The 27,906-nt window shown below is 40.7% G+C and overlaps 1 protein-coding gene across 1 annotated transcript in view; it reads right to left on the bottom strand.

The window, feature by feature from the left end:
• Positions 1-15,733, bottom strand: part of LOC119138037 (metabotropic glutamate receptor 4-like) — an 87,810-nt gene extending 72,077 nt beyond the window's left edge. Inside the window, exon 1 of the mRNA XM_037277724.1 lies at positions 15,257-15,733. The gene's annotated coding sequence lies outside the window, so the exon portion shown is untranslated. The remainder of the gene's footprint in view (positions 1-15,256) is intronic.
• Between the last annotated feature and the right edge of the window lie 12,173 nt (positions 15,734-27,906).

Below are 27,906 nucleotides of genomic sequence, written 5' to 3'. Positions count from 1 at the left end.
CCATCCTGAAGCGCTGCCAGGCAAGCACAGGGCAAATACAGTACAGGAATCTGTCAAACTAATTTAAACATCAGCTAGAGTTAGGGAGATTTTATTTATTTATTTATTTATTTTAAATTGAGCCAAGATTTGCATTTACAAGTTTCCAAAACAGTTTATAATAAGTACTTTGACCAGTTGTTATTATCTTTTCAGACAACAGTAAGGATGCACCAAAAGGTAGCAATTATGCCTCCTTCTTCTGGAAGACAAGGATTCATTATAGAACGCAATTAATTGCTGTAAAGTGTCCAACTGTTCTGTGTAAAATGGTCCCATCACAATGCTGCTGACGCTGATATGAGGAGGTCTTGAATTAGATCATTGAGGTTTAAGAGAACATTTTACAAGGTAGATTCAGATGCATAGTGGGCAAATAATTATAGTGGAATTGTAAATTCAAGACTAAAAGTGCTCTAATTTGTGTGTCTTTGGATTGAGGCTGGCTAGCAGTTCTTTGCATGAAGCATCTATTTTTTTTGTGTCACTTTTTGGAGTTGCAGCAGATGGATAACCATTCCGTGGCAGACCCAGACACAAATGGCCGCCAAATCCGCCAGTAGGCGCAAAAATATTTGCATTATTTCCTTCACAGTTGGCTCAGAGTGTGATATTCAGCATCACTCAAGCAACAGTGAACACAAGCAGTGATTCACTGGCTAATGTTTTGGAGCGGCACAGTTTTAATTTGTCACTCTTGAATAAATGAATGTCACATGATCACACAGGGGCTATTTGGAATAACTACATAGAAATATGTCCTTGTAAAAAAAACAATGGCAGATGGTTCCATTAACAGTTTTCTTCAGGCGGAGGTGGAACAAATTGCTAACGTTCACATTACTCGTCCCATGTTAATTGCTTTTGTCGATAGCTTTGCTTCTAGCACACATATCACCCGACACAATGACCCATCTGGGTCTGGTCCCATTATCAGCAACCTCAAAAGCATTCATTTGAAACTTTGATCAATATTTTTGCATTGCTTTCCCCAGGCACTTCATTTCAGTAGTGGTAAAAAATTATTTATCAATTTATCACAAGCCTTGATTGCAGCAACACATTGTTCTGACAGTGTGCATAATCCAACTTCAAATTTGACCAAAACTGAAGTACTGTGCATTTAAAAAATATATATTTTGTAATATGCTGTGATATGAAAGTAAAATAACATTTGAAAATCCTTTTGGCTCCTTACCTTCTGGTGGAGAAAATAGAGGATCTCTGATTAACAGTGCTTTGGGCAGAGTTTTAAACTGCAATACAAGGCCAAATATCCTCTTCTTTTTTTTCAGATCTGGAACATGAATGCAAAAAGACTTGAAGTGCAATTTACGGGAAAAAAGATACAAATTGGGGGCGGGCTCATGTGAAGGGTTATACATTAAAACCCATCTGCATCAAGCGCAACCTTAAGCAGACATGACTATAGCACTCGTGCTAAATTTATAATAAATGTAGAAAATGTATTGCAGCTGCCTCACAGTTGTCTATTTTCAGAAATGAAAAAAAAAAAGCAATTACCAGACTCAGTTAATACTCAATAGGTTCAGAAATGATTTGAACTTATGTGCCTTAGCATGTGCAGGAGGGAAGAATGCAGCGGGTGGATCCAGTGGAGACTCGCTACTGTACAGTGCCGGATCACGACACTATCGACAATGAATTTTTGCTCGTTTGCCTACTGACATTTGACAGCAGAAGAAGAGCCGAGAGCTTGTACACTCACAGTGACAATGCCCGTGGAGCTTTTAGATGAACTCACATAATCCCCTTAGCTATTCTCATTTCCAACAGTGTGGCCCTAAGTTTAGGTCAAGTCTTCTCATTTCTTCTGTCTCACCATGCCAGACCATGATGGACATGAGGTAATGATGAAAGTACATCAGACGTTGACCATACCTGAGGGTGGTCTCGTTTGTCCAGATGTGCGAAGGTGTGTGTGAATGGTTGACTATCGTTACAAGTCAGTCCGGGAGTTGCCGGTTCCACTGTGCACCCCCCACACCACACCTGCCGACCTCAAATCACCTGGGATAGACTCCAGTTTCTGATCAAGCAATGTATTGACCTACTGGATGAAAATATGGATAACGTTCAATTTTCTTTCTACATTTAATAGAATGTCTCCTCCGCATGAACTCCTCTTTCACTCCATTCTTTTTGAATGTCATGCTGGAGAATGGAGTACTCTGATGAAAGTTTTTGCAGTACCCATTACCTGATCTGCTATGAGTCACCTTTCAAAACTGCCTTACTGCAAACTTTTCCCAAATGCTTTCCATGAAGGAACGTCTTGCTATCATTTTGGAAGCTAAAACGAACGATTTGACTAATGGGGCCCTCCCCTCCACTTGTGTCTTGATCCCCTCAGCGAAATCATCAGCTATAATCTGAATACTCTCGACCCTCCACGTCGTATGATTTGACACGCCTGGATTACGCTCGTTGTTATCCTGTCTCCAGCCGTGGGAACGTTCACAAGCTCAAACACCCGACTGTTCAAAGTAGTGCAAGAGGATCCCTCGGAGAACTACATTGGAATGCCTGAATCTTCCCTGCTTTGCATTCCAGCATCACGCAATGCATTCACATGGCATGCGCTGTGTAAGAATCTTCAATATTTCATAATTCCTATGGGCTTCAATATGTGATTAAAAAAGATGAAGACAACGCTGAAACACACCCATCCATCTTACACACAGGGAGGCATCACTGAAGTAATGAACGTGGCGGGGACGGGTGGGGTAGAAAGATAAGGTAAAAAATTAAAAAGGAATTTCTTTAAAAATGAATGCAACATATTTCTCAAAGACAATTCACATGCTAGCGCTGTTGAATCAACCATCTATTTCTCATCGTTTTTTCATCACTAGGTAAATGCACACATTGGGATATTATGCATCTAAGGCATTTTAAAAAGGAGAAAGGTGAAGAAAACTAAGAGCGCAGAAAATAACTCTGGGAAACTTGTTGCGAATTCAAATAGCCTTAACCATTAGGCAAAACTAAAAAAATATTACAAAAAATAATGTGTTGAAAAATCAAGTCTCGGATCAAAACAGTCAAGAAGCTTAATTTACTTGAAACTCCCACGGATTGTTTCCCTTTTTACAATAAGACGCAAATTCCTTTTTGAATTAATGAGCAGGCATAAGCTTTAATACCAGAAACGTTGAAGTAGTATTACCAAAAAAACTGTCACAATATTTTACGTAGCCTATTCCTTCAGATTTTTTGGAGGCGTTACTTTTGTTCAGATTCACAACACATAAAAGATTTCGCACAAGATGAAAGAAATTAAACAGTTAGAAAAGTCATTTCAAAAGGCCAGCAAATACGATCATATTTGCTGAAACAAAGTGGAATTAAATTTGCATACTTGATAATACAAGCCAAACAAGTGGAGAACATCGACATGACACGGGGACAAAAGAGAATTGTTTTGTTCTCTCTGTTTCATCTCTGCAAGTTCATTTGCAACACAGCTTGGCCACTATGGTACCAGAGCAAGATAAAACAGCTTTAAACAGTTTTAAAAGGCAGCATGATGGCTGTGCCGCAAAGTGAGCATGACACGATACCCTGATGAGGGTTATTCTCTGTTGAGGTTTAACCGCTCTGCCGTTTCGAATCAGCGTAGGCCGTAAATGAATGGATGTTGGATGTTTTGTTGAGACAGGCGACAGACCAGCTCGAGCCTACATCGCTCCGACACTGCCTGCAGCCGACCATTCAAGATGACAAGTGTCGCTGTGCGGGGAAAACCGCAGCCCGCAGGAAGACGCCGGCCCGCAAAATCTTTGCGGGCGATTCGTGACAAGGGTCAATCGAGAGGCAGGAAAACAAGCCTTCGATTCTGACTCCTAAGTGCCAACTTCTGATGACCGCGGCTCCCTTGCACATTTGTTTTTGTTGTGACAACTGTAGTTGGACTAGCATATTTTTGACTTGAGGGTACATTAGTGTACACTCTGTGCCTCTGACCCTTTTTCACAACCCTAGGCCTTCTTTCTTGGCAGTAGCTCAGAGAAAAGAGCAGGGTCCCATGTGTCAGCACAACCCCTAGCGACAAGACTCTTTACATAACCACTGGCACACACTGAAACGTGCACATACCAAAAAAAATCTGCGCAGGAGCATCCCTAATGCGGTGAAAGACGGGGCCTTTGATTGGCTGGGTGTAACATTTGGATGGGAATTGGATGCATTGTCTATGAAGAGCTGCCAAAGTGAAGTAAGAATTTTTGCCCGTCAAAAAGTTGAAAATACGTTGCACCGTACTTGTACGCTAAATGCTACACATTAGCTTTATTACCCCATCATGCCACAGCGTATTAATTTGGCGCATGAGAGTACAGAAAAGATATTTTTAGATTTGGCATTCACATTAATGTCAAACAAGTTAAAGGGTACCTTTGGTCAACCTGTATAACACAGGCACTGATTTAGTATAAAGTAAATGTACAATATCAAAAAAGAAATAACACAACACCTCTTAGGGACAAGCGATATATAGCCTGTAACATTGCCGTTTGACCGGCACTTTTGCTGCCTGGGGAAGAAATATGGCGCCCCGGATATGACGTCACAAAGTTGATTCCGTTTTGGGGCGCCCCAATCAGGCCTATATATTACCTTTATAAGAAATCGATTATGTTAAAATTTAAGGGTAATGTAATAATCGCCCAGTAATTTATCAAAATCGGGGACAAAAACTGCTTATCACAGATACATACCTGTCTCTGGGATCTCTTTTCATGATGCTGCTGCCTTTTCACATCAGTTTTCCTCTGTTTAAGGGCAAAAATTGTTGGCACTGCACCAAGCTGGGAACGAGATTGGAGACAGCCAAGGTGATATCAACCTGCTGATGTCACGCAGCTGCCTGATCCGGGCCACAAACTAAGCAACATGGCTCCCAGTATTTCCATGTCACACTTCTAAAGGCCATTTATTTCCTACATGAGTTGCTTTTTTTTAAATAAACTTCAGGGATTTGATTAAGCCATATTCGTAGAATAGAAAAATGTTAATATGGCTAATGACCAAAGGTACCCTTTGAACCACAGGTGTCAAACTCAAGGCCCGGGGGTCAGATACGGCCCGCCACATCATTTTATGTGGCCCGCGAAGATAATTTGTGCATCAAATTTGTGTCATCACTAGAATTGCAAATTGTCTTCACTTTTAAAAATCTCTCTTTTTTTTTAAATATTTGACCAGTTTTTACTAGTCTGATTTGAAAACGAGTTATTTGTCAGTTTGTTCTGTAGCTTATACTGTCTATAATATGAGGTGCTCATACATTTATTTGGGTTGACAGTCATAATGGCCCTCCGAAAGAAACTATGACGACAATGCGGCCCGCGAAAAAAATGAGTTTGACACCCCTGCGTTAAACATTGATGGAAAATAACGGGGAAAAACACCAATTATGGTGGACGAGTAGCTGGCACATCTGCGTCATAGTTTGGAGCTTGGGGGTTCAAATTTGGACTCTGACTTTTCTGTGTGATGTTTGCACACCCTCCTCATGCTTGTATGTGTTTTCTCCAGATACCCTAATTTCATTTTGCATTCCTAAAACTTGAATTCTAATTACAGTAGGGCGATATGGGCCCTAACAGCTTCACCGAGTAATCAAGTATGTGCCACCTATAGGCAGGTAATGTTATTAGTATGAATTAATGCTACTTCACCATTTGATCATTCAACAATATCCCTCAGAGCCAAAATTGTTTCCCTCTGTGCATTTTCACCTGACAGCTTCAACATCTAAACAGACAGAACAGCTTTGACCTCCCCAGCTTTAGGCAATGATTTTTTTTCATTTAGCACTCTTCCCAGGAGAGAGCGTAAATCAAATGTTGGCTACTTATTTGTTAATTAACACTGTTGTCTCCATGGACTAGATCCAGTAAATCACATTCATTATTTGGCAGTGATGCAGAAGAATGACAATGGGGATGACACGGTCACTCGGCTAAACGCTAGAACCGTATGTGGCTCAATGGAGTAGTAACGTGCCGTGGGAACATTAAGGTTCATGACATTAAGTGTGAATGTGACTGGGAATGATTATCCGTCTATACATTGTGTCTGTCCTTTGACTGCAATAGTCATGGGTTGGTCATTCATTTTTTGTAGGACGGAATAGTCTCAGGTAAAAAAAATAATGGCAGCATTTTATTGTGACGTAAAGACATGAAATAAAATAAAATAGTCATTCCCCAGACAGGGACTGGATGTTCTTTATAAGTCATTTCCTTAGTGTCTGTCTGCTTATCAAGAGAGAAATCTAGGTGTTCTTTTTGTGTGTCCTAAAAGGTGTTCATCTCTGCCATTCATTAAGTTCTACCCACTGCAAATTCTGCCGATTTTGTAATGATCCTAAAAGTGGTCTGGTGTGGATCCATTGTTGAACTACATCAAGACACTTTTACCATAAAGGCGTGAAAAATGTCACGTGAACTGAGATGACATTTTGTGAAAACCTACCAAATGAAAAACTACACTCATTATTTGGACAAAAGTCTGGGCAGGAGCTTCCTAAAGAACTGAATAAAAAAATAAAAAAAACCGACATGGCTGATGGAATATGGACTTTCTGTCAAAGTTGGTAAATGGGCCAAAGAAAGGAAGTAATGTGACAAGCAAAACCCAGCAAAAGAGTGCAAGAACAATGATTTCATGCCAACACATCCTTTTAATTGTTAATGTTTGCTGTAATTTGAATGCCTCTAATAGCTGCCTGCAAACCCCTAGATTGAAAAACTGACTTTATTTCCAAACCCTCTGCTGTGGTTCCATCAAAAAACGTGTTCCACTTACTAACCTTGACAGTAAACCCAAAATACTGACCCAAAACCTCCTTTTCATGAGGAGCAAAAGGGCAGAGAGGTTGTTCTCCCGAGCCGCCAACTTCCAGCGGACAAGTCAATCTGTCAAACGGCATGTAATCTGGACCAGCACGGTCTGATCATGCCGCCCTGTCACCAGCAGTCCTTGTCCTTGATTAAGTCTTTTCATCCTCCGTTGGGCTTTGGGCTCTGGGCTTCCCACACTTTGTCTTGTGACATGGGTAATTTCCTCCACATAGGCCCCATCTTGATAGCGAGCTAATAGAAACTCTTTCCAGATCCGCTCCTAATGAAGACAGATCTCCAGATGGCCGAGCAGTCTCATTCATATTACCAGTCTATCAACTTGTTTTTAAATGGATTAAGCGGCTGCCGTGTGACAAGCGTGCAAGGGTGGGGAAAGGCGTTGAGTGAGCTACAAAAAGATTTTGGGTGACATTTTTACTTGAACCATACCATTGCGGGGCTAAAACTTTATAAATGACAGGAGAGAAGGTGAAAGATGGGGAATTGAGAATTTGGTTTGAGTGCTTAGTGTATTCATTGTGTGTGCTGAGCAGATGGTTTTAGATGAGATGAAAAGTTTAACATCTGTACGTAAGTGAAGTATTGCGCATCTATGAATTTATACAAGGGGAAATTCCATCAAAAATGAAGGGATCCCTTTCGCCCAACCATTTAGTTAGTCTAATCATTCATTCAACAGTGTTTGTCTGTCGGTAAAAATCCTAGAAATAATGGGGGGGGAAAATCAAGAAAAATCAATAATAACAATAAGAAAAACTAGAAAAAATTTGCAAGTATACGAGTCCCAATATGCGATTTTTTTGCGAAAACTTCAAATATGCATGTTTGTCGACTGTATATTTAAATTGCAAAATCATCCATCAGCACAAAATGGCAGCCAAGTCAAAGTCAAAGTCAAAGTCTGCTTTATTGTCAATTTCTTCACGTCAAGACACACAAAGAGATCGAAATTACGTTATGTCTGACTTGCGCTTACAAAAAAAACTATTTAAATTGTGTTTTGCCTAAATATAAATGCACCTCTACTGTGTTTTTATACAATATTTTTGACTCAATATGGTAGCCAATATTAGTCATTATTGCATGAGTGATCAAACATGACTGTATGCCAGAGAAGATAAGTCATGATCCTTGGTGCAACACATAGTTGGATATGTTTTCCTTTGAGAGCACCAGCAGCTGTCCAAAACTAGAAGCGGAACCATACTGACACTTGAACCTGAATCTCTCAAAAAAGCCGGAGGAAACAGAGTGTTCCATGTCATCTTTCTCATCTCGCTCTGCTTCTTTTGCATGGGGCTTGGTGAGATTGATAACTCACCAGAGCCTCATGAATGTAAAAATACCAATGGAGTATTTAAAAAAATAATTGTTTCAGTGTAGCAAAGGTATTTATGGATATTCTTGTGAATTGTATATATATGATTCATTTATTGGGACTGCAGTGACAGTCAGCAATTATTGACTTACTAGTCCCCACATTACATTGCCTATGAATCTAAAAGCACTTTAGTTCGGTGCGGATAGAGTCACAGAAATTTGCAACAGGAATTCATGATATTTTTGATAAGACAAATAAAACCAGAATTGACTCATTTCCCTTACAACAGATTTCTCTGAAGAGGCTTGTAAAAGTGTGCCACTGACCATTGCTCTCTGATCTTCTATTCTCATCAGAATCTGATACAGGGGTGCAGATAGAATTGTTCCAAGTGTTGCACTCGTCTGCACGGAGATGTTGTTACTGGTATCTGCTGGAGCCATATGTCTCCGAAGGCAACAACTACACATCCAACGCACTCGGCGAAAAGGAAAAAAAAAAAAAGCTAAAGCTCAAAGCTATGCATTTTCCTTTTTATAGTTGTGTGGACCAATTAGCAACTTCACAAGTACTGACTGCTTTTGTTTTACTGTGACATTTCAGCTTAATTGCACAAACACTGTGAGCATATGAATGTCGTTCTTATCGGACTGCAGCTGAGTGCCCGAGTTTCTGCTGGAGTCAGTGAACCCTCCCTTTTGTTTTCTAGCGCATATATTTGAACTCCCTCAAACATGATTAAACTGCAGAGTGCGCTCTTTTTTTTTTTTTTTTTGAATCAGCACTTTCATGAATAAAGTCATCGGGTACCCGTAGATATGAGCAATGAAACATTATTGTAAAATGCACCTCTATTGTTTTACAACTTTTTCTTCAACCGTGTTTGCAATGTTAATTGCACTTGTTTTTTTATCCTGTGCTCGAGGCTTTGTAGCCGCCTCTGCAGACCACCGCTGCAGGATGTGTGTGTATGTATGCAAGACAAGCAAGGCAGTGTGATTTTATAATCCCCCACTTACAGGTGTCAAACATGAAAGCTGGGAGTGGTAGACGCAGCATCCCATACTGCAGCCGTCGCATTTTTAATCAGGACTTTGTGTGCATGCCGACATCTCATTACGGGGGAGCGAGCTGCGATGTGGTACCGAAGGCCGGGGTGGGAGTGTGACTTAGGGGTGGGCAAGGGCAGTGACAAGGATTCTGTGAGTAATGTGCTCCTAACATCAGCACGCCATTAAGTGGACCTACGGTGCATGCTGCAGCCCTCCAGGCCCATTATGAAGCGAAACACAGAGGCGAGCGAGGCCTCTAATGGCAGTCTCCCTTTACAATTTAATCTTGTTAAACATAGCTCAGAAAGTTGTCGAGGATGTGATTGTTTGGCCAAAGTACACCAAACAAGTGTTAACAAGGACAACAAAAGCTTCCGTCTCTCTCGTCGGCGTCCCGCTGTGTTTTTTCGATTAGTCTCGCGGAGGCTAATTTGTGCAACGCAATCAACGGTGACCTGAAGCAGGATCTTGAAAGTCAATATGTTGATGCTTTTTGCTCGGGGACAATGACATTCTGCTTCCTCATATTTATCCAAATCCTCACTTTGGTGTGTGGATCACAGAAGGACACGTGGCTGTAATTAATCAAGTCCGGTATTATTCTCATGCTTACATCAACTGCATGTCAGTCATGATATATGAAGGGAGAGGGACGTGTAATGCATCTATCTTTTTTTGGTGCGGCTGGTAAGTTAATGGGAAAATAGTATCTCAGTCGTGGATCTATAAGCATTTAGTGCAGAGCAGAGCTGACACAAAATGAGATTACTACCTGCATACTGTTTGCTTTGCTATTTTTAAACTGTTCAGTTGTAATGAACATTTAGGCCTGGTATGCTACTGTATTTCTATGTTGGCCATGATTGTGGTAGTTTGAGCGCTCAGTATTTCTTTAGGCGGTAGGCCTACTTACAAAGAAAACGACTGCTGTACCTAAAAGTAAGTGAAGAAGTCCCACCCAATTAGACAAACTGCAGCTAGACAGAAATAGTGGATTGCCGGATTTAGAAACTTGGGCTGAGCTTCCCTCTTGCTGATGGCAAGAGGAGTCTGCCTGGCACTTTTGTGCGTGTGCAACAACTAATCCCGAGCAGAAACCGGCCCTTAAAACCTTGCATTATTTCCCATTTGGGTGTATATATTCTTATATCACATGATTGGATTCTGAATTTTGATTATAAGCAAGATTTGGAAATGCCAATGTTACAAATGACTGTCAGGCTGGGTCTTTCAAACTAAAAAAATGTGATCAATAAATTCAGACAAACAAATGGAAAACAGATATAAAATGAACATAAACATCAATTACAGTTGTTATAAATAATTGAAAACAGTCCTCACCCAATCAATCATCGCTCCAAAACCTTCTTTTGTGCCTATCTGCATGCAACTATTCTCTTAAACATAAAAATGATCACAAATCTGTGACACAAGGTTCATTATTCCACTGCTTCAACAGGTTCAACATGATTTGCGCGCTGATGATGAGCGGGAAGCAGTGAGAACAGGCAAGTACTCAACGATTGCCGTCCCTCATGATGTTAGTTGGGGATGGCAAATGCCTTAAAGCTGTCGCAGTCATCTTGTGGTTTTAGAAGTCATTTTGTCTGCACTTGTCTGAATCACTTGCCAGCTCTCATCTGCTACCTGTTTCATGACGCATGCAGGAATCACACTCAGTTACGGCTATCATGAGCAGTTTATCGCTTTGTAGCGAGGTGCAATTTCATCTGGGCCAGCCAGCTTTGGGCAGTTCAACGGTTTTGAAGTGAATTTGTCACTTACTGTCTTACTGCTTTAAATGAGCACTGAATAAAGATCTCAGCGATGTCTCTTGGTTGTCATCCCCGCAAAGCGGCAATAATCAAGTTTAATGACGATGGAGCGGGTGGTCGTAAAGTGTTTCATAAAAGTTGGGAGTGAGGTCGAACTTTATAACCTTTGATGGCGGCATTTGTTCGAGGCTAAACCTCAAGGCCATCCATGGAGAACACGCACCCTTGAAAAGGCTGGGTTTACAAATGGACCGATTCAGGAGGTTGATCCAATTTTTAAATCAGCAGTTATAAAAGGTATGGGAAGGAAATCAAAGAAAACAAAACAAAGCCAAAGTTGCTGTAAGTAAGTTATTTTCTCAGGGGACTGGAAGGGCATATAATAAGAAAAAGACGGATGGGCGGGCAGGCGGAAGCAAGGAAGGAAGGAAAGAAAGGAGATTTTTCATTTGCAGGCAAAGTGGCATGGTGTTCAATTGCAATCATCTGCTCATCTCTTGACAGAAGACTGAGATCTTCCATTGAAAAGAAGTAATGCAAGAAATGTATCAAAAGCATCAATCATCACTGCTCTTTATGGCACCATCCATAAATAGACACCACGGGCATCACAACCTTTGCCACCACGTAACCCTTGAAGAAATGAAATCATCTCGCCTCCTTCATGCACGACTACATTACAGAAAAAAAATGAAAGACTGCACGGCGGCGATGTAAAGTGAAATCCTCCTTTCGGCTTGTTTCTCGAAGGGGTCGCCACAGTGAAACACCCGTTTCTGTCCAGATGATTCACATGAGAAGTTTTGGCTCAGTTTTTACGCCAGATACCCTTCCTGACGCAACCCGGGCTTGGGACCAGCACAGGGGAGACACTGACAAGTGCCCCCCTATGGCTGCATATGGTTCCCTGAACGGGAATCGAACTCTGGCCCTGGCAGTGAAAGAACCACTGGGCCATCAGAGATAGAAAGATGAAAAAGTAAATTGCATTATTTTACACCACAAAGGTTTTTAGCAGGTTTTGAGATCTAACATGTTGCATGTATACAATATCACTGAAGGGGAGAAGCAGTCTTCATCGCTGTCACCAAGGCAACAGATGAAGCATTGTTTGAAAACTGCTGCCACAGAAGCATAACTAGTAGCTTGGCAGTCGTGCGTGCCAAAACGAGAAAAGTACTCATCTTCTCTGGTGGTAAAATAGGCTGGTGTTTGGTTTGTGTCATGACAACCATCCATTGGGCTCCATTGTCGATCCGAATACATTTTCCCTCTTTCAAATTTAAATTGAATCACTTCGTGCAGGGTTGTGTGTGGTTTTTGAAATATTTTGCAACTATCAGCTAACAATTCAAAGTGAGTTTGTTAACTTTCTTGTGGCCATAAAAGTGAGTGAAAGACTTGGAAAGGACCATTCAACAAGATTGTTTATCTCAGAAAAATTGAACCTCTTTTTGCCTCTGAGAATGAGCTCTCGGGGTTCGTCCCTCCTCATAAAGCCACTCTGACAAGTGTGTAATTTGGGGGAAGAAATGGTGAAGAGTAGAGAATCGTAAAGCTTTAGAGAAAACAATTTCGCCAAACGTCACACGCAGCAGAAATGACAAAGTCTTAAACCAGCCAATTGCCCAGAAGAGAAATAGGCGGTTTTAAAAAATAGGATCAAGATAGGACGGAACATTTTGTTTGGGAGACCCTCAGCCTATGGTCAACTCGCTGAGGTCGGAAGCTACCACTAAATTTTATCAAGCTTTTTTTTTTATCCATGTCTGCTTGTCTGGTATTAGAGGGAGCCCGTGTGCGGACATGTCTGCTAGTGTCAGACAATTGGAGCAAGAGACACTTCGAAGGGTGTGATGTATCACGCAAGTAGCACATAACTGCACAAAAAAAAATAATAATCAGGCCGATGATTGCTTAGATGTAAAGGTTGAAAGTGGCAGACGCTGTGCTACGTTCCTACTTTGTTTACTGCCGCTTGGCCAAGCGTTGCCTCTTAATGAGAACTTCCAGGTAGTCTCCCGAGACAAGACATTTTTAGGCTTTGTTCTGTCAACATTAAATTCTGCAGTAATTGTTTTTATCCCATTACTGATCCTCTGCACCCAAAGCATCATTATTATTCCGTCACGATGAATACACTTCAGTGGCAGCAACCAAATACAAACATTTTGACTGCATGCCAGTATCTGGAGTGCGATCAAAAATCATTTGTATGGACGTTGGGCTAAGAGGCACAATGCACATTGTACACAGTGCAGTTGTTGTTATTAATATAAATATATAAGTCAAAGACAACCCAAATATAAAATGTAGTTTTTAAAGAATCTAAGCTACCTGGGCCTGACTGGAAAATAATTGACTGCTTTGAATTTGAACTTTTTTTTTAGGGGGTGGGGGGCTATGTTAATCATCACTTACTTCAGTTCAGTCCTGAAATCACTTCAATAAAATCTGTCTGACAGAATGAAGTTGACCAAAAGATCTCAAAAACCAGTAACAAAATGCCCCGACACAAAGAAATTTCAAGAGCACATGAGAACGTAATTCACATCAATCAACCTGGAAAGGCATACGAAGCCATTCCTAAACCTTCAGAACTCCAGCAAACAACGTGAGCGCCATTACCAATAAATTAAGAAAACATCCAACACTTGAGAATAGCTGGCCCGCAAAAATGAGTCCAAGAACACAGGAAGCCCTCAGTCACTGGACTGACACAACCAACTAATCTTTGGGGCTCCCATTCAAACCAATTGACTAAATTTTGGGGGGATTGTAACAGGAAGCTGCAAAAACCTCATCGAGAAAGGTCTGAGCCAACACAGATTGCAATCTATGAAGGAAGAAGAAAGCTTGAGTCACTTCTTGTATGTGGTGCTGCCAACAGCTCTTATCTATGACATATTTTCGATGTACGATGAAAATTTAAATCATAATTTTTCACTAAGAAGCCTAAGGAGTCTTTTTTCTGTCAGTCATGTCACATCTGATGAAAAGTAACATTTTTCCTGGCTTTTTCTTCAGTTGGGGGGCAGGGCGGGGGATAAATCATTCTAGGCTGTTTGAATTCACATTTGATCATTAGTGGACTGTTTTGTACCAAGCAATGTCAGGGTGCAATCCGAAACTTTTTGAGTATGGCAGGTTGTAGCAAATCCAAAATTAGATTTTATATATAGCTTTATATTTAATTGTCTTGCCAACAGCTTTTTGCAACCTATTTGCTGTTTTGACATATTGGTAATTTGAGAATGCATATGTCTGAATGCTAAATGTGATCAAATGTCCAAATGTTGCTTAAAATTGAATTAATCATATATACTTTGCCTTTTTTCCAACAAATTAAATACACTACGCAGAATCCATTCATTATCGAACACCACTGATACATGTTGACAAAGCAAACCTTTCCAGCATCACACTTAATTGCAAAAAGATCACATTTTTGTGTGGCACACTGACCGTATACTTGAAAATTACTTCTCGCGTGACGTCATCGGACAGTTAAAACCTTCTGAAGTACGATAGGAATGCATTGCATGAATATTAGCTGACGGTGATGCATATACACAAACACTTAAAAGAGGCGTCCAACCAACATAAGAGACGTCGAGCCAGGCTTTAAAGTGATGAAACGCAACTACGGCTCGTGTGCAACAACAACCCGCTAAAAGAGTGCAAAATCCTTTCAGCGCGTCTGTGGGAATGCGCAATGCAAACTCATTTGCATTGCATTACTTTGAAGTTGTGTTGCTATGTGCGTGACTGAATCTATATGGATTCCTCTGTGTGAGGAGCGCCGCCAAGCCAAGTGAAGCGGAAAGGGGATTTGGGGGGCTCCCATACATGCAGCCAATGAAAGGCTCCATTGTGAAGGCTCATTTGCGATCAAAAAGCCTTTGGGCGATCCCCGTGAATCTGTTGAACGTCTGATGACAGAAAAACTAACGTCGTTTTTCTCTAAACATCAACATGTCATTAGAAGAGGTTTCGTATTAAACCACGTGCGCATTGGTTACGCATGACGCACATTGTTTCATCAATACAACAAAAGGGTGCTCCGAGACGCAGTTGTGTGACTATATGCACGCTGTCGTCACACACCCACACGTAAAAGAAATACAACAAACATTTGCCGTAAAAAATCTTCCAAGTGACATAAATGGAAAAACTTACCGTGCAGTTGTTTGTTTGTTTGTTTGTTTGTGTGTTTGTTTGTTTGCTCCTCTTGCTTCCTGGTTCGTTGGCGCAAACGAGACACGGATGCGACAAGAACGAGTGCGTACAAGTGCACAATTTAACTTCCAGTTTGCAGCTTTCCAGCGAATCTCCCGCTTTTCTCCAACCAGTCCACTGCTTCAGACGCTGTCCAGGGGCGAGTGGTGCTGAAGGGCTCCCCTCCTCTCCAGACTCCTCATTTTGATTGCACACATACTTCCCGCCCACACAGGGAGATTTTTACACATACACACACATGCACACACACGCCTCACCACATCACCGCTGGCGGTTTGGTTTTGAATTCCACCAGAACACACGAGTGCGTAAAACTCGACAAAATGGCACCTAAATGCGCTGCGTAAAAAGACAGGCACCCATTATGATGTATAATGACAGAAAAGAAGAAATGTACAATCCAGTGTATGTGCTTCAGAAATGCGGTTATTTAAGACTGACACTTAAACGTGACGTGAGTCAAACAATCCGTTTTTTTTTTTTTTTTACTTTGACCACATCTGTTTGTAAAGCGCCCACTTGCGTCTTTTTAGCATTACTGCAGTTTATGGACTCAACACGTGCACACGGTTTGAGTTTATAAAGTGTACATCTCATGAGAATCACCCCTCGAGTCATTTCAACATACCCTCATTGGAATTGCTTTTCTTTCTTTTTTTTAATCACCATGGCACTGATTGCACATATTGATCCATCAGTCCAATTAGTGTCGCTTTGATTATTAGACCACGTGATCAAGTCGACTCCATTTTCCAGATTCGTTTTTTTTTTCTGGGTGTGTGGTGGTTGACTGCATTTTGGGAGCGCCACTATGTTAGGGACTTAAAAGTAGGTTACTTACATTTGTCTAATACACAATCTAAGACACTGAACATGCCACTTGAAAAATGTCCCCACAAAAAAACTGATTTCATTTGAATTAAAGTGATATCCTAATGATAAGAAGCACATGAATGTGAAGGTGACATTTTCCGCCACGAGTGTAATCGTTATGTGTTTAAATCACCTTTTTTAAAGGTTGAATAAATAGCAATTACATTAATTTAACATGATAATTTAATTACTATCTCCTCGGAACAACAATGCCAATGTGAAAAGCAAACACATAAAACAAAACAGCATGTAGAAATAATTCATTCATTATTTTAGATCATTTGTGTTGCTCATTGCAGAGGGTCAAATTAAGCACGATCATTTGTCACGGCTAACTAATAAATGTTTGATTTAAACAGCTGCGTCATAAATTCCTTCTATGGCAAGGCACAAGCAATATACAGAACCGGATATTTGCAATTATAAAACTAAAAGTCTTGAACATAGTCCAACACTTGTGAATAAATGTTTGGCCTTCAGACAGAAATGTCCTCCAGTATATTCACTGGTGATGCTCAGCTTCAAATAATAGAATGTGTTCATATACATTCAGTTGAGGTGCAAATGTGAGTTTCAATGCTTTGTTTCCATAATGTATTTGAATAATTATAATGTACAGTATTTATTCATAATCGTAAAGATTTGTAGTAATCCAACGTGAACTGTACAGAATATGTAAAAACTCTTGTTTTATGAAAAACTGGCTACAATGCATGTGGAAAATATCAAAATGTATCTAACATTCCATCAGCTGCAACAGCTTGATGGAAAAGAAACCGAGACAAATGACAGTTCATGCGCCCATGCAAAATTCATGAGCTAATCATTGGAACAAATATAAAATAAAGCATTGTCTGTGTTCTTCACAAGCTAGACTGTCTTCATGTTGCCCAGCCAATTTGTTAATATGCTGCTCTGGTGTAACATCATTCTCAGATGTTGCTTCAGCTTGGAGGTAACTGTGCCCTCATCGCGTCAGTGTTGCCTCCATATCTTCTCGAGTTCTGCCTTCAGCTCTTTCTCCGGATGTTGCTATGATTTGGGATTGCTACATCTATCACAGATGCTGTCTGTCTACGGATGTTTACCCATCATAACTATGTCAGGCTGGTTGGCTCTCACCAGATTTGTCAGTCTGGATCTGGTAGTCCCACGAAATCTTGGTCCGGTTGTTTGCAGGGATTTGGTAATATCCAGTGGGATTCTTAGGCAAGACCCTTCATGCTATCCGCCGATACCTCAAGGTGTGACACAACTAGTGAGAAAATCATACTAGGTCGGACACGTTGCCCGGGACAACAGGGTCTTCGCCAGCTGTTAGGAAACCAGGACACAATGGTGTGAAACAGGCTACTGGAAAATATCTCCCAAAAAAAAAAAAACATTATCAGTGATACCACTATGGAACTATGGAACTACAGGTGCATGCATGATGATTTCTGGAGTCCCCAACAATTGAAATCCCCTGTTTGATGCTTTTCTGTAGTACAATATACTGCCCTCCATTGGTTGAGGGTAAAATTGCAACTACCCACCTGTAATTGCTTTTCCTGTTCTGGGTCAATTAGCATCGTCTAAAAATCACAAAGGCAACAAACAGCTTACAGTAACTTGCTGTCTAATTTTAACTCTGCTTTTGTAGTATTTGTAAAACTGGGTTGAAAAGTCAAAATAGGCCATATTGTAGATAAAGAAGCAATTTGAAGACTTACAGTGCAATCAAGACCAGTTTACAAATATTTTAAGAACTTTTTGATGAACGACAGATATTCATCCTCCATGCAGCAAATCTGTTAGCAAAATACAGATGTCTCTCCTCTACAATGCCTTCAGACCCTTACTCACACAGAAATACTGTGACAGCCACCTGACAGAGACAAAGTGCCACATTAAATAAAGATAAAAACACCCCTTAAGCCACATAAATCCCCACAAAAACAAAGCTTGGAAAATCTTGTGCAAACAACAGATGAAAGTTTCCAACTGCCTTCCCACAGATGGCTCCGTGCATGTTGCGCAATGGAAATCTCATTTCAGTACATCCGATTACACTTTAAGAAGTCATTTTTGGCTGTGCGATGGCACTTTTCTCCGTGGTCAACCCGCCTCTCTTGAGAGGTGGTGATTAAGGTTACATCAGCTGCGAGACAGACGGAAAAGTTCCGGGCACAGTGCCATCAAAGTGTCTTCCTGCTGTCCTACCTTTAAACACTGCAGCACTCCCACAGATGTAATTGTCACTGCAGGTGGCACTCACTGCAATAAGCATTCATCAACTGAGCGTTAACCTCTGCTCTTATATAGAGGAGGACTTGTCTTTGTGTCTGACTTTGTCACTTGTAGGTTATGGCACCGACAGTAGACGCCCGGATTTTGAATAGTCTGTTGGTCGATCACCTTTTGTAAAATGATATTAAAATCACACAAAGATAACCAGTAAAAAATAATATGTTCTTATAACTATCTTAAATTACTTAAATTTCAATTAAATCAAAGATTTAAAGGAACCACTGGCGGAGCTAGGATTTTTTTCTATTGGGTGGGCATGGAGGGGCCCAAGGATATCTCAAAGGGATCCGCAAAAATAATAAAAATACAAGTATAAAAAATGTGAGTGGGCCAAGACCTGCTTAAAAACCATCAGAAAATAAGCCTTAAGATCTCACTGAGTCTGTTTTGGGTCTCTGCAGACATCGTTTTTAAGTCTAGAACTATAAAATAAAGTAAGTACCAATGTTGGGCGCATTAGAGCGGAGCTTTAAAGTCCTCCTGGAACAAATTGTTCTCCTCGTGCTTTGCCTACAAGGATTTGTGTTTGGGATTTTAATTGCGCCAGGGTTGTTTCAAATTGGTTGTTGAAGAGATTCACGTCCCTCCTCGGCCCAAATGTGCCCGGATTGTTCTTTGTGTGATGTAATGCAAGACATAAACGTACAGGAGAGTAAAGAAATAAGTTCAATGGGATATATGTAATACATGGAAGGAAAGGAGGGGGCAAAAAATCAAATGCAATTAAAGGAAATACATCCCTGGCAGCCATCTGGTAAGCTAATAGCAAGGATTTGACAAATTGAAATGATCACTTATTCATTTATGAATTCTATGAATACACAATGTAGCCAACGTCTATCTTGTTCTGTGTTTTGAATTTCATTTGCACCACTTCATTAAATAGAAAAAAATATGTATAAAAAAAGTCAGCTCCTTTTCTATTACATATCTAAGCCACCATATTTCTCATACATACTTAAAATATCAGAATCAAATTCGTCTGCTCTCATCCTGAATAATAAAGGAAGAAAAATATTTTTTCCTGTTCTTGACAGCTGAACTTGTCCACTCCGAAATGGTCGTCAGCCAATTGCAGCGCAAACAACAGCAACGTATTCCTGTTGCGATGCTGTCGGAGATGATACACTCTCAGCTCAATGGCCATCAGACTTCAATAATTCTTCTATATTTATAAAACACTCGAGCAGCCATGAGGGATAAATGTGTCTGCATTTGCTCATTTGCGCTACTTGAACACAAATTGATCGATCGCTCACTGCATCTTCTAATGCCCTTAAAATCCATATTGCACACACACCAGATATTCCTTTTATGCATCACACGTCACATGATAAGACAGGAAATGACACTGCAGTCATATTGTATGATGGACCATTATGTTTTCTTGTCAGGCAGATGGCTAGGCCTGCTGTGATTATTGGACAGAATTAATAGTGCTATGCTTTTATTTTTTTCGCCTTTAAATATTTTGACAATATTTCAAGTGTCATTCTGAATCGCAACTCCAGCGCCTAAGAAATAAGGCATGTTCATGGTTTATTTATCAAACAAATATGGCATCTAATTTATAATTTACTTGCCTCTCCCAGCTTCGAATAAAGAATGTTCAGTCACATTTCTTTTTGCACCCATTCATCTTGAAGACAGTACACCTCAGATGACTTCACAGGGAACGGGTATCAATAAAATTAAACAAAAAACACTCACACATACACACAACATGCACTACTAAGCCACAGCAAAAAAAAAAACTGAAATTCCTAACATGTTACAAACCAATTTGATGCAGTATTGTTTTTTTTTTCACTGGGTCTGCAAAACGTAATTACAGTGGGACCTCTAAAGCTGTGATTCTCAATTGGTGGGTCGGGACCCAAAAGTGGTTCGCAAGCCATCTTTTGGTGGGTGGTGCACAGTTCCGATATGAAATCCATGTAGGCACATAATATTATAACTTACATCTCTGTGTATGGCAGCCATTCTATCCAATTCTTTGAATTTTTAGCCCTAATTCTATCTGATCACCAATATCCCTCCGTTATCTCTACTGAGAACCTTCTCCTCATTCTTTTATCCCTTGCCACAGATTATCTCAAGTGAGAATATTGTGTGTGAATGTAATCCGGTTCAGAGAAATGTTCATAGGTGGATCCAAGAGTCGTTCACGTTATCTGAAAAAAAGCCACCAAAAACACCTCTACAGGATGTCATGTTTGGCTGGACTCATTGGAAGACGTTGGAGTCAGACTAAACCTGGAGTGTATTTTATGTAAGATGAAGCTCTACATTATGGAAGGAAAGGCTGCCTCGGATGAACCCATAAATAGATTTACACCGAAAAAATAAGGCGTAGTGAACAGGATTACCACTCAGCAGCCCCAGGAAAAATAACAAAACAAAGGTTTTCTTGTTATACAATTGTACAGTATGTGTCCCAATGATCAAAACTATGACCGAGTGTGAAGATGCAAAATAAAGTGCACTGAACATTCACGCTTATCTTAATTGGTTTTACTTGTGATAGTTCTTACCAATCCATCAGTGCTAAACCGTCTTTGCGGCGGCTCTATTGAGGATGAGTCAGGGTGGGTTATCACTGCTTGCCTGGTATTAAATATGATATCTAAAACAGAAAGGCACATTTTGGTACAAACACATGATAATGTTGCCTCCAACGGTAAAATCAAAAATGAAGCCAGTTTGATTTTGTTTAACCGGTGTTCAAATGTTTCTATTTGATCTTACGGTCTTCTTCTGACTGAAATCCGTCAAACGCATGACAAAGTTAAATATACATTTGTTAATTCGGATTTTCCTTTGATTTGCAGGATTGAGGCAAATGACAAACCTCGGAAATGACACCTACCTATTCCCGCCAAGTGGCACAAATACATAAGAGTCAGGCTGGTTATTTTCATTTTTTTTTAACTTTGTACCAGTGCTTGGTCTAATTACATCCGTGTCTCTTCTTTCCTCCAGTTTCATTAGTTACTTCCGAGGTGACCTTTCTATCGGAGGCAGCAGCAGTCAGAGGCCTGAGTGCAAGTCAGTTATTGATAGAAAGACGAAGGTCATTGCCAGCAGTTGTCTTGGAGAGGCCTTTAATCGCCCCAGAGAGTGAGGGCAGAACTCGGGCTCTGCGTGGTTCTGTTCTGATTACTGACTGAGGCTAATTGGCTCCTCATAGGGGCTGCAAAGTCGGCAGGAGGTGACAAGGCAAGACTTCCAGGGCTGTTTCCCCTTTACGTCAGCCGCATTAACCTTCCCCTTCCACCTTTCTTCTGCCTTTTACGTTCAATTAAAGGCAATATCGAAATGTGCTGCACTTGTACAACTAAGAGTTACACGGGGAATATAAAAGGAAATAATTGCATCCCAATTTGCTATTCAAGGGCTCACCCTCGAGGTGAAACGTTTCGCCGTTTCTCCTCTCAATTATTCCTTTCACGTGTTGCATAAGGGTTCTTTATGAAGATGATCAGTGTGTGAAATGTGTGAAGCTATTGTTGGTTTTGTGGGTGTCTGCATTTCAGCTGTTGTCTATGTTTGCAATTTTCAAACCAAACAATGCTTCTCGCCGGGGAAGCTAAAGTCTGTAAAGTGAAAGCTCACTTGCTTTGGGTCTGTTTTCATATCCAGTAATTAATCACGCCACCTAACTGCATTTATTCACAGTCCCCTTTGGTTAATTGGACCGCAGCTCGCGAAAGTGCTAAGCAATGATTTATTCAGTGGGCAGGTCGAGCACCACTCTGCCTATCCCTACAGAGAATAGATGTCTCAATTCTGCACTCCTGGTGCATCCTCATCCCAATCCACTGTGAGGACAGAAAATGGACTGCAAGGTGACAAGACAGGAGAACATTGAACATTTATGTGTTGGGAGAGTTTTCACAGAAAGTCTTTCATCTTCCCAGGGCCAGGTAAAGGTGAAGAATATTTTTTGTAGAAAAAGTTGCAACTTGTTTGATTTTACAAATCATGCTCTGAGATACTTTTTGGCAAGCACAATTTCTTGCTCCCATATTGAGGAAGGGGCATGTAATGGAAGCCATTTAAAGATGGAGTAATCCATCAAGGTGAGCTTTAATTGAATCATTCAGTCAGCTAAGTAGCTGGAGGCAACCACCAAATCCAATTTAAAGTACATATGACTTCAAATGTGTAGGTCATACACTGTAGTTGTGATGACATAGCATGCGTTTGTGTCATTTTACACTGCGTTCACTGACTGCGCATTCTTTAGCAGCCACACGTGGCGTTTAGCAGATAATCAGTCAAAATGGAGAACGGACCTTATAATCCACAGACGCAGGTCCCATTTATCAACATTAAAATTGCACTTTCTCTTGTGGGACTCAGTTGCAGTGCTGCCGGCGTACCATTACCCGGGGATAACCACACTTGAATAGTTAATGCTGCCGCGGTGGCCCCTCTGCATTACAAATGGGCCCATCCGTCTCAGCTAGACCCCCGTGGGTGGCGGTGGCCCACTTCATCCTCAGCAACTCTAATCATTCATCAATAGACAGCTATCTGACGCACGCCGGTGTGGGATACCCAACACTGTCATATGGTCAAGAGATGGACATCCTGGTGTCAGGGAGATGATCTGTCAGGTGATATTGGACCTGACACAGTATTCAGGTCTCCATCACTCAATTTGCCATGGCAGATATGTAAACATAAAGCAGCAAACAAAGATGAATTTTTGTACCGGTAGCATATTCAGTGCCGGTACATAAGCTGTTCCCTTTAAAGATGAAATAAAATAAAATAAAAACATTGTTCAATCAAAAGCTGTGCATACTACATGTACAAATAGGATAGTGTGTTGTCCCCTGTGGAGTGCATGTCTTAGCCTGACACAGTAGGAATTAATCGATGATATCAAGAAGAAGTAGATGGTCAGTAACCTGAAGCTGAAGTAACCTCCAGGAATTCTAATACTCAGATGTTTAACCCTTAGGGCTCCTGCACATTGAGCGATAAGGCAGAACTCCACACACAACACTCGCCACTATCTTTGTGGCAATTCAACATATGAAAATGTAATGTGAATATAGTAACCAATCAAAATGCACAAATGTTTTCGCACAGGCAGAAAACAATGTACCGTAATTTTCGGACTATAAGCCGCGCCAGCTAATATATACTTTCATACTGTATGTTAGCATTAAGCTAGAAAACTAATGTTACACTCAATATAATGGCACTCATGTATGAAAGTACTTTGATAAACTTTCATGGAGAGAAATAAAAGCTTGAAGCAAAAAAAGATTTGCCTCTCGTTTGGAAAACTGTTGAAAATTGCTGCCCAATCACAGAGGGCACATTAGTGCAAAAACAAAAACAGATTTAAGGTTCATCAGCTCTGTTTGCTTTTTTTTTTTTTGTTTATGCTACGTTGTCATTGCAGTTGATCAATATACAGTGTATGTTGTCAGAAAGAAAGAGAGCACATAACCTCTCCCTACTTCAAAGTCATCATACGTCCCTGCCAATATTTGTTCCTTTCAAATTAGTTTGGTCTGTTGTGACAGGCAGTGGTGCCTTTTGTCCAACCTTCTTGACAGGAGGACAATTAAAGTGGAATCGATAGGACAAATGTTGAAGCCACTCAACTCTGCAGCTGAGCCTTGCACCTGTTTGAAGAAGTCTGTAAACACCGTTATCCACCAGCCCAGCTTTTATTTGTTGTGGTGGTTTTGCAGTCACATCAGTACTCCGTGAATGGATTCTGTGCCCCCTTTCTCGCTACATATAAACAAAAGTGCTGATAAATGAACACCGATCGTCGTTGTAGATGTAACAAGCACGGATGCCGTCAGGATTGTCGCCTGTCTCTGGGGATTGCAGTGGCTTTGTTGGAATGTGAGGAGGATCCCCTCCCCGTTTGATCAATCAGGTCAAACAGAGGAAGCGTGCAAGAAAGATAAACAAATAAACAAATGCATATATAGATATTTTTTTTCATATGTACCTCCATGGTGCAAGAATGCCAAAACATACGCTCATGTCAGCACTGAGCTTCTGTCCACGTGATGAGCTTCAGAGCAGGAATTAAGTTTCAATTCAATTCAAAAGCTTCTGGTTGTTATTTGTGAAGAGCAAGCTTCAGATGGCATTAAAGTGCTAACTGTATGGCAAAAAATGCTTGTATTCCTATTCTGTATTTTGTAATTCATCATCAACATCATCATCATCTTTAAAAAACAGTGCAAAACCTTAACGGCTAAATTAAGTGGAGGGTGTTTTTATTTTATTACATGATGTGAAGATTTCACGGCATACGACTGCTCTCTGGTGGATGATATTATTTCTGCGCCTTGCAATAGTTGTATGTTAAGTGTATCAACACCAGGGGGGGACATTGGTTCGGATTGTTGTGTTAGACCTAAAGAACCAGAAAGCCCGATTTTAATTGACTAAATAAATGAATAAACAAACGAATAAATAAATAAATAAATAAATAAATAAATAAATAAATAGGGTATTAAAAGGCTGGTAACCAGCCAAATGTAGAGCAGATATACTAATCATCTGCTCATCTTGCTATATTTGCTTGCCTTATCGCTGTAATATTAGAGTGGCTAAAAACACGGGGGACAAATTCCTTGAGTGTTTTTAATAAATTTGGCCAATCAAATTGATTCTGATTCTAGGATTGGTCCCAAGTCCAAAAAAAATTGAAGAATTTTAGTTTGACTTTTTTTTTTACTTGAAAAAAATGGAATATTCATGAGTGTTAATAAACTAATATTGGTGTGTGAAGTCTGTTCCATAAATATATCACAAGACATCATTCGAATTAAGAGACTTCGCCATTCACACACATGCCTGTGGACAATATAAAACCTTAGATAAAAATAAGGCATGTGTTGTTCTTTTTAAAAACATACAAACCACGAGTTCACTGTCAACTATAATAGACAACACTGACACTTGAAAGGCAACAGCACTTTCAAGTACACTGGACTACCGGAGCCCTTGACCTCTGACCTCCCACTCACAGCACTATGTGAATAAGGGGCAACATTGCACATTAAGATTTGAAATCGTCTCGTGCATCACATAACTAAAAATACATTTCTCAAATAATTCTACTATTCAAAAGATGAGTCATGTCCAAGATTGTGAGTGTTGGTGCCAAAACGAGTTTCAAATAGAACTCTGTTTTCACTCTTGAAAATATCAAACGCTTGAGTCACAGGGTGAGTGACGCTCAAATGTCAGGATGTGGCGATGTAAAGTTGACTCAGAGACGAAAGAAGGTAAAATGAAGTATTTTGAGAGCTCCAATTATTGTCTGCATATGGGGCCTCAACATAAATACAGCAGTGTGCTCACCAAACAAGCTGCACGCGCTACTTCCTGTGTTTGTGTGACTCAGATACTACTCATAAACGGCCCCATCCCCCCGCCCACTAACCTCCATCCACCCCCTCTCACAAGGGGAAAAGACGCCCACACACATTTGGGTCTCCACCCACCTTGCTACTCCCACACTTTCTTCACTCCTCCCAGTGGATGTGTCCGTCCCTCCTTCATGCTTTCCTCATCCTCTCCTATGGCGAGGAGGAGGATGTGAGTGGCGTGCGAACATGTTTGTTACTCAGCCCCATCCAAGGCCAGGGAAGGTGAATGGATGGTTCCGTCCACATCTGTCAGCCGGTTTGGCTGCAGCAGCGTTTGCGGTTTAAACACTGTGGATTGCTAGAAAGTGCGTGCCAGAGGGCAAGTATATATGAAGACGGAAAAGGGTAAGAGGACATCAGTGTGAGCATGAAAAAGTGGGCTAAGACCCCCACGCTGACCATCCCTCCCACTGAGATGCTTAATAGGATCTGTCTGCTTCGAGCTGCGGCACAGTTCAAGAGCCAGGAGAGGGTGAGCGAAGTGGTCGCCTCTTAGGAGATTTCAGTTTGGATTCCAAACCGTCTCACCAGTTCCTTGGGTGGCTTCTTTGAACGTAGGTTCCCAGAAGACCAGTGCTTAAAGTGGGGGAAAAAAATAGATGGCTGTAAGCTCCTTACACAAGGGAATTTTAAGCAAGTTCAAGAATGGTTTTTTATTTTTTTATTTTGTTGAAATTGAAATTTGAAAATAGACATTTTTGTGCACTCACTAATGGTAAAGCCACCAGAGTGAGGAAGGTGGATTCATTCAGATTCAAGCCCTCGCCCCAATCACAAGAAAATGTATTTTCACCTTCATCTTAATTGGCAAGATTATAAAAAATGGAATTGTAGAAAATTATAAAAGGATCTCTGGAAATATTGACTACTTTTCCATGTGCGAGTTTCAATTCACACTCATCATGTGCATGCATTGTTGCTCAATCCCCGCGTTGGGCTCCAGGTGGTGCCAATGGCTGAGAAGGACAAACCTACACAAGAGGACCTATTTCCTCCTCTCCATCCACATTCTGAGGGGCTGCTGTGACAGAGAAGGGGGATGGGCCTGAAGTTGTTGGGGAAGATGAAGAGGAAGGAAGTGAATAGAGTAAAAAACAAGGAACGAAGGGGGTGGCCACGCAAGGCTCGCACATGCTGAGCAGAACATTGGCCTCATTGGGACAAATGCATCCAACACACCCATACAGTGCATGTTAGATGTACATCTTATCATATGCAAAACAGCAGCACACGATGGAATGCGAGAATCTTTTGTCACTCGTGGAGCTTGTATTGTCATTCTGCAGCATATGGGCGTTTGCGCCGCAGTGGGAGTGAACACACAACAGTTAATATGGACGGAGGGGCTACTTTTAAATATATATTAACTCATTCACTGCCAGTCTATTTAAAGTGGATATTGGACATCTACAGCCATCAATGGCAATGAATGAGTTGATGAAGCGCTGCAAGAAGATGTCTTCGGTGAAGTGGGTCCTTATCAAAGTGGGTCCTTATCAGGAAATCTCCAGATCAAGAGTATACAAATAAGTCTTAAAACTACTGTTAGATTTATGTATAATATCACCAAGCAGAAGCATGTAGCTGCTGAGCAATCCCGCAGGTCAGATTGTAGTTATTTGCTCACTTAGTTTTAGTAGTTAGATGTGAGGCAGGCTTATGTTTAGACTTCTCAAAGGCCAGTGAGATGGTTGAAATTTGAGAATAAAAGGTCAATTCAATTTGAAATGTCTTTTTTTGAAATTGCTTCGACATACTTAATCCAAATATTAACAACACGATTTTTTTTTTAACTGTCAATTGTGGTAGCGTTGGATTCTGGAGAGATAAATTTGTGAACAAAGTGTTCTTTTTTCTTCATTCATTTATTTAAAGGACATCTTCTCCATCACTGTAAACTGCAGTTTCATGGGGAAAGATGCCTTGTAAAACACTTGAACACTCCCCTCCATTGTGTTCAGTAGTTGCAGTGTGCGTGCTGCGAGTTGTACACGCATTTTATTGTGT

Source organism: Syngnathus acus, chromosome 2, assembly GCF_901709675.1.
Source record: "Syngnathus acus chromosome 2, fSynAcu1.2, whole genome shotgun sequence".
NCBI classification, from domain to species: domain Eukaryota; kingdom Metazoa; phylum Chordata; class Actinopteri; order Syngnathiformes; family Syngnathidae; genus Syngnathus; species Syngnathus acus.
This window is presented reverse-complemented; position numbering and strand designations above follow the sequence as displayed.